Source organism: Cupressus sempervirens, chromosome 9 (assembly GCF_028749045.1).
Source record: "Cupressus sempervirens isolate cs-2001-9-10 chromosome 9, ASM2874904v1, whole genome shotgun sequence".
NCBI lineage: Eukaryota > Viridiplantae > Streptophyta > Pinopsida > Cupressales > Cupressaceae > Cupressus > Cupressus sempervirens.
In genome coordinates, this window is record NC_143126.1 from 762,247,090 (window position 1) to 762,261,227 (window position 14,138).

The window sequence follows — 14,138 nt, forward strand, 5'->3', positions numbered from 1 at the left end:
AAACAAGGCATGATCACGACATTTTCTCAATTGATGATGCCTACCGATGAAGCCCCGCTAGTACCCAAACCTTTAATTACTAGCTAAGAAAACTCTACTCACATTGCTAAAAAAATTGTTCCCAAACATAGATCTCCATACACACCACACCCTTATTTTGGTAATAATTTGTGAACAATGGAGTAAAACATCTTTTCAACAATAATAGGCCAATTATATCATGCATATTTTCTATCTAACATCTCATTTCGATTTTATCTCCTATGTTTTATGCCAACAACAATCTTCCAAATGGAAGGAGGTGTAATCCTGCTTTCCAATATATAACTGCATATTTTGCATTTAGAGCTATTTTGAATACAATTCTTGATCAAGGTCAAATGAATGTCTTCTCATATCTGATCCTAAGATTTTAAAACAATTCCCACAATGCATGAAAATAACCTTATTATCATGGTGCCTCATTGATTTCTCACTTTGGTTAGTGATCATGCATCTCCATAATGAGGGAAAGTGACAATCATCGATTGTACCATGTGTCATAATCCTTTGCCTCAAATCTTGGAACCTACCATGTCACACTTCCTCAAAATCCATATCATGTGTCATTCTACTACTAGTCCATGAGGGCACCTTGTGTCAATTTTTGGTTTCTCCACTCACCTTCTATGTCATCATCTTGGTCGGCATGTTTGGTCAAAATTCCTTAGCCTTCCCTTTAGCCGGTTGGGGCCCATGCGTGAGGTTGTGGCTCCAAAAGCTTTATGTCTTAAAGACACTTACTAATCATGCCTTGGGATATTTAAACACAAAAAATATCTAGACATAAGCAATATGGGATAAAAGATTTTTACATTGTTCACTACACACCTTCATTCTCTTTGATAATTTTAGACTTCCTTTCAAGATTATTAAGAGTTCTTGTCAATGAACTTAAAAGACCATCCATGTGAGTACCTCCATCAATTTTTTGGATACTCAAGAAGGTACAAAAAGAAAGGGATCATCAATGGTTATTGTCTTTAGGTGAATTATGTATTTTTTGGTTGTCATCACATGTTGATCATCTCTCTATGTCTTCTATTCATTGACCAATTCATGTGTATGGATTTCCATCATATTATTAAAAAAAAACTCAAAACACATTCTCCTTAATAGCTAGTGTAACTCTTATGTCTTATCATCTTATTAGCCCTTCAGCTACTTGTCTATCAAGAGATGGCCCCTACAATAATCATGTACTCTTTATAGAGGAGTGTTTGCAGATTTGGAGAAGAAACCTTCCCTTTACCTCCACCTATACAGGAAAGGAAATCTATGTTTGAGTATCAAATATTGAAAATAGGGCATGATCATGACATTTTATCAATTGATGATGCCTATTGATGAAGCCCTCCTAGTACCCAAACCTTTAACTGTTGGCTAAGAAAACTCTACTCACATTGCTAAAAATTTTTTTCCCAAACACAGTTGTGCAAACACATCGCATCCTTATTTCAGTAATAATTTGTGAATAATGGAGTAAAACATTGTTTCATCAACAAGAGGTCAATTATATCATGCATAGATTCTATCTAACATCTCATTTCTATTTTATCTCTTGTGATTTATGCTAACAATGATCTTCCATATGGAAGGAGGTGTATCCTCTACTTTCTAATATATAACTACATCTTTTGCATTCAGAGCTTTTTTTAATACAATTCTTGATTAAGGTCAAATGAATGTTTGCTCATCTTTGATCCCAGGATTTTAAAGCAATTCCTAGAATGCATGAAAATAACCTAATTTTGTGCAAACACATATGACATCTAACCCTGTAAGATTTATTTTTTCAATGACCTACCCTCTAAACATATCAATTAGAACCTATTTCAAATATTTCAAGTGCTCCTTGGTTTCAAAACCTTCCCCAATAAATGCAAATAAAGGCTTTGACCCTACTTGTGGGGATATTTTCTTTCCATATCCATATGATTCCATTGAACTAAAATTTTCTATTCCAACCTCAATTAGATCATATACATGATGATGATACATTCTTCCCAAAATGAGATTGTTAGGCTACTTCTTTGAATGTGATCCAAAAATGAATATGTTGTAATCAGTATTTTGGGAAAGAAATCCCAATGCAGTTTCACCCCCACTCTTAAATGGTCGAATATCTCCATTCTTTTTAGTGCATTTGATGGCATTTCTACCAACTCTCTTGAGATGAAATATGTTAGTCAATACTGAATTCAATACATTGCTAGTCTTTGTACCATGCAAGATTAGCATTCTCTTAGCATTTTCAACCAGATTTGGAGCACACTTTTCAAGAATCCTCTTTGCATGAATTTTATTATGTTTTAAAACCTTCAACATCCTTCCAGGTCTCTAGAATAGTGATTGAGAAAATAAATAACAAATTTTATAAAACTCCTGAAATAGTTCAGATGTCTCTGTGCATATGAGACATGAAAGAAGTTCAAATGTAACTTGTCACATCACATATCATCTATATTGAATTGATGAACAATGGTGATGATAACTCCATATTGGAAGCTATCCTTTTGACATAGAGGAATCCATCCCCTTTAGTGATCTAATGAATTTAGTCGGGCCCCAAAATGGATCCAACTTAAAAAAATCATTTTCAAATGACTGAAACTTCAAATTGATCTATTAATAACTCAATATTTATTTGATCCCAATTTAATCACTACTTCATCATTTGAAACTCATTTTAACTCTTTTTTTCAAATTGTAACTTTTTGCTAGGGAGGCCTCTAAATCAACTTTAAAAACTATCTGAGATGCCTGATTAAGCCCTAAAATCAAACATACAAATTCTTTGTTCCACATTCTTGCATCCTATTAGATTTCATCTCATGAAGGTGTCTAGGTCAAAATATATTTACTATCGACATCACTCACTTAAAACTATTAGCAAGCATACATGTCAAAAAATAATAAATTGCATTTGCTTTTGGCTTTGAAAATAGATCAAACAGACACTTGGCAGAAAAAAAACTAGGGCATCAGTTCAATGTCATGAGTAGAGTATAAATCTATGATTTGGGCTCATGATGAATAACTGGGAAAATTTTGCAATTGATCAAAGTGGGGTACTCAAAATTGTAGGACTAGGGACATTGGTAGAAAAGTGATTTGCTCAAATGGAATGGAGCTGGGAAACTGTGCAGAAAGATTTGCCAAAACCTAAAAAAATGGCACACTTAAAGTATTTTTAGAGTAAAACATAGTGGTACAATCCATTTGATCTCATCTATCATGGGTTCACATTTATGACATCCCCAATAGGACTACTGATCAATCTGCACTTTAGACACCAGTAAAACATTATAAATTGCATTTGGAATCATGTTTGGAAACTAGTCGAATAGATTCTTCATTGGCCAAAATCTAGAACATAGAAAGTGTCTAACCCCTAGAATACAATGAAAAAGGAATATTCTCATTTTGGTCAACTAGTTCAAAGTTATAACTAGTCAAACATTACTTCCCGAAATTCTAAACAATATGCATCAGCATGAAAACAGTAAACAACCAACTTTGAGGGATTCAAAAGCTAGTCAAAACATATCAAAATGACTTGAAAAATGAAACTTAGGTTCTTTGATATTCATACTAAATACTCTAAAAGTGGTGAGTCATGACACTTAATTGAGTGCAAGATATTTAATTGTGAACTAGGCCTATTGTCACTATTTGACACTTAAGCAAAAATGCAGATTTGAACAATGCCCAAAATGAAACTTCACAGAATGACTCAAAATGGAAATTTATCATCATACGACACATGCATATAATAAATGAAAATTTTTAGAAACGTCAAACACTTCAAAGGCCACAAAAATGGCAGTCAAGTACACATGCATCAAAAGCGCTTATAGGGCTCAATTTTTAAGATGGTACTCAAAATAAAGGCTTCATTTTTGAGTCCTAATAGTGGCTCTATCTTGGGATGCATTTCCCTCATATTCATGGAAACCATTCAAATCTCTAGAAGAAGTATACCACTCCAAAATATTCCCTTGAATAGCTTTATTAAAAGCAAGAAAACTACTCCCGAGGGCCAATAAACTTCAACAAAACTTCTTACTTCTATCATAGACCTAATTTTAATATGCATATTTATGAGGTAAGCTAAGAAAATCACTTCCATTAGTTTCATTAATCATATTAGAATTCTTAATTAGCTCATTTGGTAAAATTAATTCTACGTCTTCACTTTCATAATGCATATAAAATCTAGAATCATTGTCTATAACTTGCTCATTATGAAAGTACAAATCAGAATGCTCTTGGATTTCATAATCAGATTAAAAATAATTTTTACTAAATTAATTATGCATGCTATCCAATAGAAACACAAAGGACTCATACTCTTCTTGATTCAAGAAGTTATATATTTCATGCATTTGAAACTCACCTTGTGTAATTGGATATGAAGGGGACATGAAATCTGATTTCTCCTCACTTGCAATCTTGTTTGACATCCTATCAGATTCAACATGTTCTAAAAATTCTTCACATTATTCAAATAATGGATTAGTTACTAGGTTGCAAAACTTATCATGAAAGTTCTCACAAACAACTTGTTGATTTCTGTCATTGTCTCTTTCCAAAAACTCCTTGGAATGAACTTTGAATATTTCAAACTCATCATCACTAAACTCTTTAGAAAAAAGGGGAAACTCAAGATCATATTCATAGCTTCCAACATTCTCCTTTTCATCATATGAAACATCAAAACTTATTGCAACATCACCAACATGAGAGGGATTTGAATCAATATTAAATCTTAGTACTCTCTACATCAGACAAGTCATCATGTGTATTGATGTTTGAACTACTATCATATACACCTCCAAGACTTGAAACATAGTATTATGAATTTGTATTACTTTCAACATCAAACTTTAGGGAAAGGACTTCATCTTGAGAAGAAACATGAAAAGGGAAAACTAGATTATCCTTAAAAACATTTGCATACCTTTCATAATCATGAGCCAATAGTTTTGAAATTTCATCAGCATTTAGCAAGACTTCATCACAATTCTTTTCTCCATGTATTTGATCATAATCTAGCTAATCTACAATATCTACAATAGTAGTAACATTAGTAGAACAATCTAAAAAATCAGAATCATTATCACAACATGTTTCCTCTTCATTGCAAGACACCTCATCTCTAGGTGCATCATTATAATCACTTTAATTGCAAGAAGAGAAATCACTATTACTGCTAGAGTGTTCTTCACTCTCATACATGTCATCACATGATTTATTTTTTAGTTATGTATCCATTTTCCTCATGCTGATTGCAATCATCTGATTCACTAAGATTTGAATCCTTCTCTTCATGTTTGGAAGACAAATTATCTTTATCTATGGATTCATTACATTCATATGAATTTCAACACATTCTCTATCATTATTAGAAGATACAACATGAACTCTATTGTTATAAAAATCACTTTCCATCTTCTTAATGTATTCTTCAACTTTCAAACCCTTTTGTAATTTCAAATGTGCTAGCCAATTAACTGAATAAGGCACAAAGGCTTCTAGGAAAATAATGGGTAACAAAGACTCTTTCAGTCTTAAATAAAAATTTAACTCCATGAGTGCTGATTTGAACTTCATATAAAATTGATCATCTCTTAGACCTTAGATATCTCCTATGACATTCTTATGAAACTAACAATCTGAATATGCAGTTCTATTTTTATCCTTGCAATATCTTCAAGCACACTTTCATAACTTTGTAGACTAACTTCAGATCTAAGATATGATTCCATCTTGAAACAACAACTTCTAACTACATCTTGATCCTAGTGTTGAATATCACTAAATAGAGGTAACCATTTTATTCACTTGACTTTCATGAAAATAGAAAATATGAAAATCAAAATACCTTAAGTTTTGATGCTTGCAAACTCAATTTATTGATCTTGGCATGGGTGTAAACCTTAACTTCTTCACACCATTCATAAAACCATGTCGGGCCTCCACCTCCTTGAATGAGGATAGAGAAATCACTATTGTGATTTACTTTTTAACACTTCAATTTCTTTCAACAATACATGTAGACAACACTAGAACTAATATCTACTTTTCCAAGAACCACTATCAAAAGATTCAGATTTTCCAAAACAAACTAAAAGTCCTTGAATTTTTTTAATATGGAATCAACTAGGAAACTAGTACAAAGATTTAGAGTCACCACTCACACTTGTGAGAAAAGATTTTAAATGTAATTTTTTACTTAACAAATCTAAACCAGGCTTTCAGTTTGTAGGAAAGCATGTAGATAATCAAACCACTCTTGGAGATTTACACATTCAAAAAAGAGAACACAACATATCTCATCATTCTTGACTCTGAACTTTACAACAACACTTTGAAACAATACTTAGCTAAACTAATTGAAGATGAAATCACTATTAATAATGTAATTTACATTTAAATTTCAAAGTTACTGCTATCCTAAATAAGGTAAAAAAATGGGAGACATAAATCTTCAACAAACAAATGGAAAACACCTCACAACCTTGTTGTTATAGAAAACTTCACATGCCTTTCTTCTATTTGTATTGAATCTCTTTTCAGATTCAATACATCCCCAATAGAGTCGCCATTTTCTTGGCTTCTGAATTGACAACTTTGTAATAATCCAATGATAGGAAGAAATACATCTAGGGGTAGCTAATTCCCATGTTCAACATACCCATTCAAACATTGGGGCCAACTATAAGGCTATACTCCTTCTTCAGGCTCTGCAAGCTCTAGGTGGGTGGACCTCAAATTTGTTCATATGGTACTAGTTCCAAAAGCATACAATCTAAATCTTATAAAGCAAATAAAACCCTTATTTCTCCTATACTTATGAAATGAAAAAGGCATATAGTAGAAAATTGCGAAGAACTTATTAAATCCACAAGTTGAGTGGGGGCATCATTTCAACTCTTAAGTGGAAAGGGAAATGCATAATTGATTAAAGTTTGATATCAACCAAACCCAAATATGCAACAATAAGAACATGTTGATCTTGTAACTAACCAGTGCCTTAAATTCCACAAATCATGAACATACATCCATGATACTAGTGACATATTTCAATCATCAAGATATCAGATCTATCCTATCACTTTGTAAATCATACATCAATGTCCACAAAAAACCTCATACTCATGAAATATCCTTCTTATGTAATTAGCAACCCTAACAATAAAAGTAAGTAATTACTTGGCTCTTTCTTCCAATAGAAGACCTAAAAAACAATATAAATTTAAGGGGTTGTGAATGGGTTTAAGTTCTTTTCTCTTAAACCACAAAATATTGCAAATAACAAAGATAGAATACAAGAATCAGAATGAAACTAAGAGGTTTTTTGTTCCTTATATTCATTTCTTTGAAACAATACACTTAAGATGCATGTAAATAACTGAGAAACAACTCCATAGACCAGAAATATCTATATTAGATTTATTAATATTATTCATACAAGAGAGAATGTTGAAGAATGGTATAATCATAGCTCTAGAAACCTTCCAAAATATTGGAACCAACCATGTGGTATCATAGTAGCGGAAAAAATATTGAAGAACAGGAACCAACCTTGTGAAAGAAAGAAAGAAGAAAGATATAAGAGAGGAAAGAATTTTCAGATTTGAATTGGAAATGACACATGTCCACTTGAAACTCCATCCCATGCTACTTCAAAGCTTCTCTCTTCTCTCTACAACCAAAATCTAAAAGGAATCTCATCATTGAGCTTCAACAAACTCAAAATATCTTGTCCAACTCATGAGAAATCCTCATCCTGATAAAAACATCAAATATGGATCTAAAATGTTGATAAATCATTAACTAAACTAATTTGGAGGTGAAAAGACATCACCAACTGCATCTCCACTAAATTGGCACACACCTAGTTCATCATTTCACCAAAAACCAAGATCGCACTGTCATACCAGAGTGTAGTTGAAAAATAGGTACCTTAGACAAAACCTTGAATATCTCACACATATGTCTTCATGTGTAAAAATAAACAACAAATATGGAAAGTTTGTTGTAAGACCTTTTTGTTGATATATGATAGTCCTATATTTTCTTATCAAAGATGCCCAAGAGATCCATTTGAAAATCAAGTTCCTGATTGGTTCATAAGTCTATATTTTAAGCAACTATTTAACCTTTCCCAAAGTTAAAAATTTATTATATAATCTCAAAACATTTAATCCTTATGCATGTACTCTCAAAGGAAAATATTAAAAATAATAGTTTTGGAGAGCTTTGAAATTTCCATCTTTTCCCTCTACTGGGTCAAACTTGTTTCATTGGGCCTAACACATGTCACCAAAAGATTAGTCTATCTTACATAGTCATCACCACCTAGGTGCCATGTGTCACCCTTTGATTAGATCTCTAAACTTCCACTTGTCACCTAGCAAATCATCATGTGACAACCTCTAATTAGATCTCCTATCACCAGCTCACTGGGCACCCTACCACATCATCACCATGTAGCATCACCTAATTAGTTAGATCTATCATAGTGCCACCTGGTCCCACTTCCACATATCAACATGTCACTTTCCTACTTTGGTTAACATCCTTGCATCTTGTAATTGTGGGAATGCAAAGGTCGTTGATTCTGCCACGTGTCATGATCTTGTGCATCCCTCCTACACATCATCACATCACCACCAATGACACTATTGGAAGAATGAATTCTAATGATATTCCTATGGTGGAGCATTGTAGAAACATTATTTTGATGATATGTTACATTCATGACTGTGTTTTTAATTGATGTCAACATAGAAATTTTTTGTAGTATTTGACAAAAGAACAATGGTAAAGATCAAGTTGGTACAGATAGATCATTGAGTATTTTCACTAGTGAGGTTAATGAGAGATACTATTAGTTTCTAGTATATCCAACTTACCTTGGGAGAAAAAGATATTAAGTCTAGAAGAAGTTATGCAAGTTTTGGTGAAGATTGTTCTGAGAGAGATTTTAAATAATTATGTTCTCATAAACATGTTATATCTCTTAGCAAAGTTGTTATTCTGAGAAGCAAGGTTAAAGACATGTAGAAGACATGTTGGAGATGACATGGCTAAGCTCGATCATCATAATATTACACATATAGATAGTTATTCAAGTTACAAGGTGGCATATTAATGTTATCACTAAGTATAATGTATTCTTAATGACGTCATATAATAATTAATTGAGAAGGTGTAATAGATGACTCAAGGAATTGTTTTATGGATTTAGTATAAAGGAAGGAAATTTTCCTTCATTTTTTATGAATGATTGTATGAAGCAGAAAGAATGGAAGAGAAGAGAAACAAGTTGATATGCAAGGATAAGTAGAGTAGAGTGAAGTTGGAGAAAACTTCATTATCGAGGCTTTATATTAAGATCCAAGGTTTGATATTTGGATCCGAGGTTTGTGACATGGTCTACAAGGTTTGAAAGTGATTGGTCTAGTTGATAGAATAGAGGAAAGAGGTTAAAGTACAATACAATCAATTATTTTGCAAGGAATAGTTGAGAGATCAATTGGATAGTAAAGTTCAATGGTCTTGCCCCAAAACCTATTTGGATAGTGGGTCCTTCTACCTTCTACAACTCCTAATAGGGTTGTAATCTCCTAACAATGATTCAAAGTTTCCTAATAGGGACTCTTATGTACTAAATTTGTTTATAGACTCCTAATAGAATTCATCCTCTAACAAGGAATATATATCAGTATATCTTTGTGGGCATCATTCCCACTGGGGCTTTCCCTCTAATCAAGGGTTTCCCTAGTTAACTAATCTGGTGTAATTGTGTACACACAACTTGTTATGGTTTCTTTTTACTTTGATTGAATGGTTAAGATTAATTAAGATTGATAAATGTTTTAATTGGATAATTGATTCACCCCCCCCCCCCCCCCCCCCCCCCCCCCCCCCCTCCTCCTCTTAGTTATCTTGGTGGGATATTATTTCTAATAATTGGTATCAAAGCATCAGGTCCTTGAAGATAAGGCTTAACAACTTTGGGAGATCAATGGCAAGTTATATCAGAAAAGATAGTAATAAATTTGATGGTGGAAATTTTGACACCTAGAAGATGGAGCTTCTTTGTGAGAGATGAGAATTGTGTACAAAATTGAGCATTGAGTCTCTAGATAGAAGAGCAAGAAAAAAATGATCTAGATCCAAAGAAGTCATGGAGATCAAAGCAGGTTTTGATCTACTTATGAAAAGAGACAAAGAAGGTATGGAATTTTTTACTTGTTGGATATGTAAAGAGTTTGGTCATTTTTCATCTACATGCCCTAAGAGATAAAGAAATACTAGAAAAAGTTCACTTTCTAATGAAGATGAACAATTTAAAGCTAGTATGGGAAGATTATTGAATGACCATGATGATAAAGATAATGAGCCTAAATTGGTTAGGGAAAAGAAACTAGTAGAAGAGATAGCTTTGGTAACTATTATTGATGATTATGAAGGAGAGGGTAATTCTAGAATTGATAAATAGAATGTTGAAGTTCTTTTTGAGACTAACAATGATTTGAAGAATGAAGGTGAGCTAAGGAAAGAACAAAGTTTGGAACCTAGAACTAAGCCAAGAGTTGAGATAACAACTCCTACTTCTGGTAAGAATATGACAAAGAATCATTTGCCAGAGTATATCATCAGCAGTAGACATAAAGGTGTGATGACAAGAAACAAAATCAATGAAGAAGTATGTTTGATATCTCAAGTAGAACTAAAGAATGTAGATGAGGCATTCAAAGATGACCATTGGAAGCAAGCTATGAAAGAAGAATTGGATCAGATAGTGAAGAATAAGACATGGGAATTGGTCCCCAGACTAGCAGACAAGAATGTGATAGGAACAAAATGGGTATTCAAGAACAAGATGAATGAACAAGGTGAATTTGTAAGGAACAAAGCAATATTGGTATGTAAAGGTTACTTACAACAAGAAGGAATAAATCATGAAGAAACCTATGCTTCTGTGGCAAGAATTGGAGTAGTAAAGTTATTCTTAGCCTATGAAACACATAAGAAATTCAAAGTGTATCAGATGGATGTCAAGTCAACATTTTTGAATGGAGAACTTGAAGAAGATATATAGAAAAGCTTAAATTTTTTCCTTTAATAGATGACAAGGAAATGGTATGCAAATTGAAGAAAGCATTGTATGGCTTTAAAAAAGCACCTAGAACTTGGTATGTAAGGTTGGAAAAGCATTTGACAAAACTTATATTTAGCAAAGGTATGGTAGACAATATTCTATACTAGAAAGAAACAGATGATGGATGGATGATTTTGGTAATATTTGTTGATGATATCATATTTGGAGGAGATGATGATAAAAGTAAGAATTTTGCAGAAGAAATGAAGAAGGAATTTTAATTGAGCGTGATAAGAGAAATGAAATAGTTCCTAGGATTACAGATTGTGCAAGATAAAGAAGGAATCTTTATTTCTTAGACAAAGCATTTGAAAGATCTATTGAAAAGGTTTGGTTTGGAAACATGTAAACCAATTGGAACACCTATGATAACTAGACACAAGTTATCTACAAAGGATGAGACACCTACTATTGAGCAAAAGAAGTATAGATCCATGATTGGAGGATTGCAATATTTGACTCACACAAGGCCAAATATAGTAAATTTAGTTGGAATTGTTGCAATCTTTCAAGCTAATCCTAGAGAAGCACATTATGTAGTAGTTAAAAGGATATTTAGATATCTAAAGGGAGGTATGAAAGATCTAATGATTTCACTTTATATGTGTATACTAATGCTAATTGGGTAGGCAGTATGTATAATAGATGTATGAGTGAATATGTGGGCCTTTGTTTAACACATACACTTCAACATGATCTTTATATGTGGATTCATCTTGATATGAACATGAGATTGTTCATTCGAGAGAAACCCTGGAAAGTGACCTGTTGCCTTCTATCTAGGTGGATTTTTCCTGCTTATGCTCTCAAATTTGAGGTACAGGTAATCAAACTATGCTAGAATGAAGGATTTAAATGCAATTAAGCCTATATGAGTGCAATTATTCTAAAATGAGATATGCATTTAATATAAGTGTAAGGAAACTCAGGTGCGAAAATAGCTTCCTACACTAATCTCTTAAGAGAAGTATGGTGCAAATTCTATTAAAATATTTTACACTTACAAATTCAATATCATGTAAACAACAATATTTCAGCCAACCAAGCATAAAGAAAATAGATAAAGAAAGAAACACATAACACAAAGATTTGCCAGTGCGAAAAAACCTTTCGGTAAAACAACCCCACCCCTCCAGAACTTACACAATGTATTATCTTCAACACAAGGTTACAATACACTTGCAATGCAAGTTCAATAGTGACAATAGAAGACACTAGTAGCAACTCGCAGTACCAACAATAAACTTTTTTGCATCTCCTCTTCGCAACCCTAAAAATGCTTATAACATGCACTTCACTTTTATTGCTACTCCCAAAGGTAATCGTATTAGGGTTTTACCATTCTCTGAGAAAATAGGAACCCCAAAAAATTTAATAGTACTCAAATTTATTAGTTGCCACATGTCTTCACCTATCATTGAATCTTCCTTGCATAGCTCTTATGTGTCATAGGAATCTGTCATAACCATTTTAGTGATGATCTCCTTATACACAATTCAAAATGTCGACACATCAACATTATTTGCAAGAAATACATTTTACAAAATAAATAATAAGAATAGGAATTATCCAAGGTTGAGACACCTTATTCCTAACATTCTCCCACTTGTCGAACACCTTGTAAGAGCAATAGGAACATAATAGAAACTAACTACTATAGGCCAAAAGGCCCATAGACTTCAAACACCATCTGAACTTCTTAGTGCCCACTGGTTTTGTTAATGCATCTGCAACATTCTTCACAGTATCTACCTTCTCCAAATTTACCTTTCCATCTTCCACCATATCTCTCACAAAGTGAAACTGCACATCAATGTGCTGCATTTTGGCATGGAAAGTTGGATTCTTTGCAAGGCAAATAGTGCTCTGACTATCACACCAAATAGTAATCTGTTCTACATCAACACCAACATTAGAACACAATATCTTAATAAAAATGGCTTCCTTAGAAGCATGAGTAGTAGCCATGTACTCAGCTTCTATAGTGGACAAAGAAACCACAGGTTGTCACTTGCTCATCCAATGGATGGCACCACCAAAAATAGTGAACAGATAAGCACTGGTGGATCTCCTGCGGTCAATATCACCTGCCAAATCTGAATCCACAAAACCACGAATACAAATTGAATGCAAAAATATAGAAGAGTTACCATGATAAAATATGGAGTAATCTGATGTACCCCTCAAATATCTGAATAATCGCTTAACTGCATCACAATGTACCCATCCAGGATTAGCCATAAACTAACGCAGGACTCTCACTGCTTGGGCAATGTCTGGTCTAGTACAAACCATAGCATACATAGGACTGCCAACTGCACTAGCATAAGGTACTCTACTCATGTCCTCCACCTCACTAGGAGATTTTGGACAATCATCTACAGATAAATTTGTTCCCACATAAATAGGAACACATAGTGGTCTACAATCTGCCATGTTGAACTTGTCCAACACAGACTTCACATACTTACTCTGACTCGACCAAAGTTTTCTGTTAGACCTGTCTCTACTGATTTCCATACCCAAGATGTACCTAGATGCACCAAGATCTTTCATCTCAAACTATGCTAACAACTAAGATTTAAAATCAGAAATCATACCCTTACCCTTCCCAAACAGCAACATATCATCAACATATAATGCAACAATAAGAAGGCGATCATTTTCAACTCTAAAATAAACACAATGATATGATTTTGATCTTAAAAATCCAATTGACAACACAAAGGCATCAAACTTAAGGTACCACATCCTAGGAGATTGCTTCAAACCATATAGAGATTTCTTTAATTTGCAAACTAAGTATTCTTTACCTTTAACAATGTAGTGCTCAGGCTGTGACATATAAATCTCTTCCTCCAAATCACCATGAGGGACAGTTGTCTTCACATCCATTTGTTCTATCTCTAAATCATATGAT

General features: G+C 33.3%; 1 pseudogene; it reads right to left on the bottom strand.

Annotated features, from left to right (window-relative positions):
- Window positions 1-348: 348 nt before the first annotated feature.
- LOC149540905 (ribosome production factor 2 homolog pseudogene) lies at window positions 349-2,367 on the bottom strand (annotated as a pseudogene).
- Between the last annotated feature and the right edge of the window lie 11,771 nt (window positions 2,368-14,138).